Below are 8,815 nucleotides of genomic sequence, written 5' to 3'. Positions count from 1 at the left end.
ATGACTAAAATAGTTTCAAGAGGTTGTTTTTAATACTGCCAAGCTTTTAAACAAAATAATGAACTATTCTGCATACAAAGTTAAGGAAATTTGGTAAAAACTATTAAAATTAAATTAACAAAAAGCTTTTATCCAAATTAACATCCACAATTTACTATTAAGTTTATTAGCTCACTAAAACTAAAGCCTATTTTAAGGCTTTAAATAATTAAATAAAAGCTTTTATTATCTAGATATTAAATTTAAATTGTTAAACATTTATTTAAACACCTAGTTAGAATGTAATCGCCACCTTGGCACCGACACATTTCTAAAAGAGTTTGCAACCGACAACATTAAACATAATGACACTGTAAATGTACAAGTAACACTCTTGTAAATATACTACGTTTATACAAGTACATACTAAATAAGATGCTGCTATTTTAAATTGCTTTTTTTTGTTGCTTTCTTTTTGTACCTTTTGTAACTATATAATTTTTCTTCAAGTTAGATGTGGTTGTTTTTGTTTGTTGCTTTAAGTTGCAACAGTGTTATTTTCTTTTCTTTAATAGTGCTAATGTTGTGTTGAAACATTTCAATTTAATTCACTATACAATATAACTTTTTTTATATCTCTTTTATTGTATACAAGCTGGGGAGTATGTTTGCAACTTATTTGTATTTTCTTGGTCATATGTATATGTATTTGTTGTTATTTTGTGGTAAATACAATGCAAGCAGCAGCAACAAATACAACAATATTATCTGTAAACAATACATAGTTATGTTTATGTCTTAACATAAGAGGTTTACACTAGCAGCGGAAAAACTTTAGCACAACAATTATAATATTTCGATGTATTAATGATTCTTGAAGTTCAGAAGAATTTAAAAATCTGAAACATTTCTTATGTGCAACTTTTGTACGACAACTTCAACACAATTGCATAACTTACAATACAATAAAAATTAACGCATTTAACCATAAACTTACGCCAACATATAAATAGTGTTGCTGCAACAATATTATGCTATAATAAAAAGCGAAAACAAGAACAAGTTTAAGATACAGGAGCAGCAAAAACACACTAAACATTTAAAGAACCAAGGTACATAAAGTTTTTACTGCAAAGTTTAGCAAATGTAAATACTCTATAGTATTAAACGGAGTTTGAAAATGTTTGTAGCGACAACAACAACAAGTAACAAGCAACAAAGCAATGCAATTAAGTTAACAACGACAACTTCAGAGCACAGCAACAGCAGCAGCAACATACAACAATTTTCTAACGCAATACACTTAAGTGCTGGTGTTTTGTAAAACTATAGAGTTTTAACAACATACTCTTCTCATAGACTGATAGATACCGTGTAGACATTTAGGATGTCGTTGGCACTGAATGTCAGTATTTAAATCTTACTTTAATAAAAACATTACAAGGATTCTTTTTACAAAAATATACTTAAATTAAACAATATTCTTAAATGTTATGAAGGTTTTTAAGAATTAATTGCAAAAAGCCACCCTAATATATTTACTTCATAACAACCATTATAAGAATAATATTTACCACTAAAAAATAAACATATAGATTGCATTTACATGCATACACGTATAATGTAAATAGGCTGATTCAGTTTTTATTGCTCCAAAAAAATATCAAAAAAAAAAAAAACAAAAACACAACTTAAAAAAATCTCATCTACAATATGATAACTTAAGATTTTAAACAAAGTTATAGCTCTAATAAAACCATAATATAAATTTGTCAAAAATGTTTTGCGACGCTGTCTATTTAAATACTCATAATTATACTCCAATGCATAGTAGTAACTAAAATTCAATTTAGTAGGAATTTAATACAAATATAAAAGTCCATTTTCTGGCTAAACTAGAGGAGCTAGAGCCTAAATTGCAAAAATCTGTGATCACTTGTATTTCCTACCAAAATACCATTTTTTGAGTGAAAACATAAAAGTCCATTTTCTGGCTAAACTAGAGGAGCTAAAGCCTAAATTGCAAAAATCTGTGATCACTGTATTTCCTACCAAAATACCATTTTTTTTTTTTTGTGAAAACATAAAAGTCCATTTTCTGGCTAAACTAGAGGAGCTAGAGCTAAAATAGTGAAAATCTGTGATCACTTCTATTTCCTACCAAAATTCCATTTTTTTTTTGTGAAAACATAAAAGTCCATTTTCTGGCTAAACTAGAGGAGCTAGAGCCTAAATAGTTAAAATCTGTGATCACTTGTATTTCCTACCAAAATTCCAATTTTTGAGTGAAAACATAAAAGTCCATTTTCTGGCTAAACTAGAGGAGCTAGGGCCTAAATAGTTAAAATCTGTGATCACTCCTATTTCCTACCAAAATACCATTTTTTGAATGAAAACATAAAGGTCCATTTTCTGGTTAAACTAGAGGTGCCAGAGCTTAAATAGCAAAATACCATTTTTTAAGTAAAAACATAAAAGTCCATTTTCTGGCTAATCCAGAGGAGCTACAGCTTAAATAGTGAAAATCTGTGATCACTTGTAATTCCTACCAAAATTCAATTTTTTGAGTGAAAACATAAAAGTCCATTTCTGGCTAAACTAGAGGAGCTAGGGTCTCAATAATGAAAATCTGTGATCACTTCTTTTTCCTACCAAAGTTCCATTTTTTGAGTGAAAACATAAAAGTCCATTTCCATTAAATAGTAATTCCTACCAAAATACCATTTTTTGAGTGAAAACATAAAAGTCAATTTTCTGGCTAAACTAGAGGAGCTAGAGCTTAAATAGTGAAAATCTGTGATCACTTGTAATTCCTACCAGAATACCATTTTTTTAGTAAAAACATAAAAGTCCATTTTCTGGCTAAACTCAAAAAATTACATTTTTTGAGTGAAAACATAAAAGTCCATTTTCTGGCTAAACTAGAGGAGCTAGGGCCTAAATAGTGAAAATCTGTGATCACTTCTATTTCCTACCAAAATTCCTTTTTTTGAGTGAAAACATAAAAGTCGATTTTCTGGCTAAACTAGAGGAGCTACGGCCTAAAAAATGAAAATCTTGTATTCCATTTTTTGAGTGAAAACATAAAAGTCCATTTTCTGGCTAAACTAGAGGAGCTAGAGCTTAAATAGTGAAAATCTGTGATCACTTGTATTTCCTACCAAAATTCCATTCTTTGAGTGAAAACATAAAAGTCCATTTTCTGGCTAAACTAGAGGAGCTAAAGCCTAAATAATGAAATTCTGTGATCACTTCTATTTCCTACCAAAATTCCATTTTTTGAGTAAAAACATATAAGTCCATTTTCTGGCTAAACTAGAGGAGCAGAGCCTAAATAGTGAAAATCTGAGATCACTTCTATTTCCTACCAAAATTCCAATTTTTGAGTGAAAACATAAGAGTCCATTTCTGGCTAAAGTAGAGAGGCTAGGGCCTAAATAGTGAAAATCTGTGATCACTTGTATTTCCTACCAAAATTCCATTTGTTTAGTGAAAACATAAAAGTCCATTTTCTGGCTAAACTAGAGGAGCTACGGCCAAAATAATGAAAATCTGTGATCACTTCTATTACCTACCAAAATTCCATTTTTTTAGTGGAAACATAAAAGTCCATTTTCTGGCTAAACTAGAGGAGCTAGAGCCTAAATAATGAAAATCTGTGATCACTTCTATTTCCTACCAAAATACCATTTTTTGAGCGAAAACATAAAAGTCCACTTTTATTTCCTACCAAAATTCCATTTTTTGAGTGAAAACCTAAAAGTCCGTTTTCTGGCTAAACTAGAGGAGCTAGAGCCTAAATAGTGAAAATCTGTGATAATTTGTAATTCCTACCAAAATTCCATTTTTTGAGTGAAAACATAAAAGTCCATTTTTTGGCTAATCCAGAGGAGCTACAGCTTAAATAGTGAAAATCTGAGATCACTTTTATTTCCTACCAAAATTCCATTTTTTGAGAGAAAACATAAGAGTCCATTTCTGGCTAAACTTGAGGAGCTAGGGCCTAAATAATGCAAATCTGTAATCACTTCTATTTCCTACCAAATTTCCATTTTTTGAGTGAAAACATAAAAGTCATTTTCTGGCTAAACTAGAGGAGCTAGAACCTAAATAGTAAAAATCTGTGATCACTTGTATTTTCTAGCAAAATTCCATTTTTTGAGTGAAAACATAAAAGTCCATTTTCTGGCTAAACTAGAGGAGCTAGAGCCTAAATAGTGAAAATCTGTGATCACTTGTATTTCCTACCAAAATTCCATTTTTTGAGTGAAAACATAAAAGTCCATTTTCTGGCTAAACTAGAGGAGCTAGAGCCTAAATAGTGAAAATCTGTGATCACTTCTATTTCCTACCAAATTTCCATTTTTTGAGTGAAAACATAAAAGTCCATTTTCTGGCTAAACTAGAGGAGATAGAGCCTAAATAGTGAAAATCTGTGATCACTTGTATTTCCTACCAAAATTCAATTTTTGAGTGAAAACATAAAAGTCCATTTCTGGCTAAACTAGAGGAGCTAGGGCCTAAATAATGAAAATCTGTAATCACTTCTATTTCCTACCAAATTTCCATTTTTTGAGTGAAAACATAAAAGTCATTTTCTGGCTAAACTAGAGGAGCTAGAACCTAAATAGTGAACATCTGTGATCACTTCTATTTCCTACCAAATTTCCATTTTTTGAGTGAAAACATAAAAGTCCATTTTCTGGCTAAACTAGAGGAGCTAGAGCCTAAATAGTAAAAATCTGTGATCACTTGTATTTTCTAGCAAAATTCCATTTTTTGAGTGAAAACATAAAAGTCAATTTTCTGGCTAAACTAGAGGAGCTAGAGCCTAAATAATAAAAATCTGTGATCACTTTTATTTTCTAGCAAAATTTCATTTTTTGAGTGAAAACATAAAAGTCCATTTTCTGGCTAAACTAGAGGAGCTAGAGCCTAAATAGTAAAAATCTGTGATCACTTGTATTTTCTAGCAAAATTCCATTTTTTGAGTGAAAACATAAAAGTCAATTTTCTGGCTAAACTAGAGGAGCTAGAGCCTAAATAGTGAAAATCTGTGATCACTTCTATTTCCTACCAAATTTCCATTTTTTGAGTGAAAACATAAAAGTCCATTTTCTGGCTAAACTAGAGGAGCTAGAGCCTAAATAGTGAAAATCTGTGATCACTTGTATTTTCTACCAAAAGTCCATTTTCTGGCTAAACTAGAGGAGCTACGGCCAAAATAATGAAAATCTGTGATCACTTCTATTACCTACCAAAATTCCATTTTTTTAGTGGAAACATAAAAGTCCATTTTCTGGCTAAACTAGAGGAGCTAGAGCCTAAATATTGTATTTCCTACCAAAATTCCATTTTTTTAGTGAAAACATAAAAGTCCATTTTCTGGCTAAACTAGAGGAGCTAGAGCCTAGATAGTGAAAATCTGTGATCACTTCTATTTCCTACCAAATTTCCATTTTTTGAGTGAAAACATAAAAGTCCATTTTCTGGCTAAACTAGAGGAGCTAGAGCCTAAATAGTAAAAATCTGTGATCACTTGTATTTCCTACCAAATTTCCATTTTTTGAGTGAAAACATAAAAGTCCATTTTCTGGCTAAACTAGAGGAGCTAGAGCCTAAATAGTGAAAATCTGTGAACACTTCTATTTCCTACCAAATTTCCATTTTTTGAGTGAAAACATAAAAGTCCATTTTCTGGCTAAACTAGAGGAGCTAGAGCCTAAATAGTAAAAATCTGTGATCACTTTAATGTTTTCACTCAAAAAATGGAAATTTGGTAGGAAATAGAAGTTATCACAGATTTTCACTATCTAGGCTCTAGCTCCTCTAGTTTAGCCAGAAAATGGACCTTTATGTTTTCACTCAAAAAATGGAATTTTGCTAGAAAATAAAAGTGATCACAGATTTTTATTATTTAGGCTCTAGCTCCTCTAGTTTAGCCAGAAAATGGACTTTTATGTTTTCACTCAAAAAATGGAAATTTGGTAGGAAATAGAAGTGATCACAGATTTTCATTATTTAGGCCGTAGCTCCTCTAGTTTAGCCAGAAAATGGACTTTTATGTTTTCACTCAAAAAATGGTATTTTGGTAGGAAATAAAGGAAAATAGTTTAGACAGAAAATGGACTTTTATGTTTTCACTCAAAAAATGGAAATTTGGTAGGAAATAGAAGTGATCACAGATTTTCACTATTTAGGCCCTAGCTCCTCTAGTTTAGCCAGAAAATGAACTTTTATGTTTTCACTCAAAAAATGGAATTTTGCTAAAAAATAAAAGTGATCACAGATTTTTATTATTTAGGCTCTAGCTCCTCTAGTTTAGCCAGAAAATGGACTTTTATGTTTTCACTCAAAAAATGGAAATTTGGTAGGAAAAAAAACACTGTGCTTGAAATGCTAGTAACCATTATTATTAATGCTAAGATATGAAAGATATTGTTAGAGTTTTGTTCATACAACCCTGATATTAAATGGAAATTTTATTTAAGTAGTATATTCGTAGGCTTATTTCATTTAAAGTTAAAGACAAATACATGACATAAACCTATCGAAAATGGCATTGTATTGTTGTTGTGATAATTGCTAAGAATTTATAAGGGATTGTTAAAAGTTTTAAATGTACAAGAATATACGTAATTATTATAAACAATTTATAATTAGTATTAAAGCTTTAGGTAACAAAAAGGAAAGGAATTCGAAATACATACATATGTATGTATGATATTTATGTAGTTAAAGGAATATGTTATATTATGATTTGTGTTATAGAATTTAGATTTTCAGAAGAAAGGTTTCAGTTGTTACTAATAAAGGAATTTCTTACACTCCCTAAGTTATACTAGAATTATTACAGTGTTTACGAAAGGCAGCCTATATATTTGTTCATATACTGCAGCCTTCTCCATTGCCTATGTTTGGGCGGTAAAAAAATTTAATTGCACTATTGCATAATATTGACAATCTTTGAACGCTTAGAAACCATTAAACCGCAATGGAGAAAGGAAAAAAAACTACGAAACCTCTTCACAAACTCTTAAAATACAAAACTAGCAAAAACTAAATGCAAAATACCAATACGAAAACAATTTTATTTTCGACATTTTTAACTCTTTCTGTAGATATTTTTTTTTTTGTTGTTTTTTGGTTGGTAAATTTTTCGAAAGCCCACAACATCATTGGCTGTATTTCCGAAGACCAATAATTGTTGTTACGCAAGAATAAAGCCGAAACTAAAGAACATAGTACTGGCAAAAAAAATTGCAGCAATTAAAGTGGCAAATTGTCTGCCAAGTTATACGCCTTATCTACTGATTGTGTTTATTTTTCGGTTCCTTTTGTTGCTTCTCTTTTGTATGAGATTGTTTGGTTTGATTTTTTTTCCTATCTCTTACGTTCTTTACGATTTTTCGTCATAAAATGGCAAGTGGCAAGCAAGTCAAGCTGTGTTGCAAAGTATACTTTTTATAAACATTTTTTTCCGATATGTAATGTCACTATTGTGTGTAATATTGTTGCAGGTTTATATGCCACCAACAATGACTGTGTAGGTTTTGTTGTCAGTGATGTTGAAACTAAATGTTGCATGTGTAATGGAGCCTTAAATGAGTTCTTGTCACAAAATGTCAGAGAAAAAAAAATAAAAACATAAGTATATAGTATACGGTTACAGCAAAATACATATACATATTTCAAGGAAACACTTGTAAGCTAAATAATGACAATGAAATGTTTAGAAGCGTAAAGAGTTTATTTGTTTTGTACTCAAATGTAAGAAAAATAATAGAGTTTAATTAGAAATGGTTACAGTAAAGTTTAAATATAAGCAATAAAACTAAACCGGCCCCAAATTCGCCTTAAGATATGCAGTGTTTTAATCAAACAAGTTGTAATCATTTCCTCTGAATTAGAATATTTTTTTAATTTATTTAACAAATAACGCCTTAAGGTATGCTGCATTTTGTTCTCCATTATTTGTACCTAAAATAGTCTGTATAAATTGTTTCCTAAACATTTTCTACAATTCTTCTCATATAATAATTTTAATTTTTCATCTAATGCATTTTCCTAGCCGCCTTAATTATGCTTTAAAATTATCATATTCAAACATTCCATTTAATTTGTTTGCATAGTTATACTTTGCAGTTGCAGTATCAGTGTGCATTTCATTAAAACAATACACATTGAGGGCTGGGGGACAATTTAGTTTTTCTAAACAAAAATCCTCCAATGTCTACAATTATTTGCATCATAAAATTTCTTTCATTCCAACCCTCTCGCTCAATAGAAAAGTGCCTAAAATGCACAAATAATATAATCAAATAATAATCCATATAAATTTTACAGTCTAACCACTTAGACAGCCAACTGGTGGGGCTGGTAAAGATACTGCAACCCGGTCCGGTCAGTAGACAAATAAACGCACAAAATTACCAATAATCAAAACTATGCATGCAAGTTTCCGATAAAATAACATTATTGACACCCTCATGTATTAGAATGTTATTTGGTTTTTCAGATAACTTATAGACTTTGTTTTGTTAAATGTCTCCCCCTTTGACCGTACAGTACAGCAACTAAAAGTGCAGACAAATATAGAGAAACCAGCACAATATGTGGGCAATAAGCAATATTAGCAAACCCGATCTCAGTCTATATCTATTTCTGTTCTATTCGTGTTCTAATTCTGTTTTAATTCTGTTCTAGTTCTGTTCTAGTTCTGTTCTATTTCTGTTCTAGTTCTGTTCTATTTCTGTTCTAGTTCTGTTCTAGTTCTGTTCTATTTCTGTTCTAGTTCTGTTCTAGTTCTGTTCTAGTTCTGTTCTAGTTCTGTTCT

This window comes from Lucilia cuprina, chromosome 6 (genome assembly GCF_022045245.1).
Source record: "Lucilia cuprina isolate Lc7/37 chromosome 6, ASM2204524v1, whole genome shotgun sequence".
NCBI classification, from domain to species: domain Eukaryota; kingdom Metazoa; phylum Arthropoda; class Insecta; order Diptera; family Calliphoridae; genus Lucilia; species Lucilia cuprina.
This window is presented reverse-complemented; position numbering follows the sequence as displayed.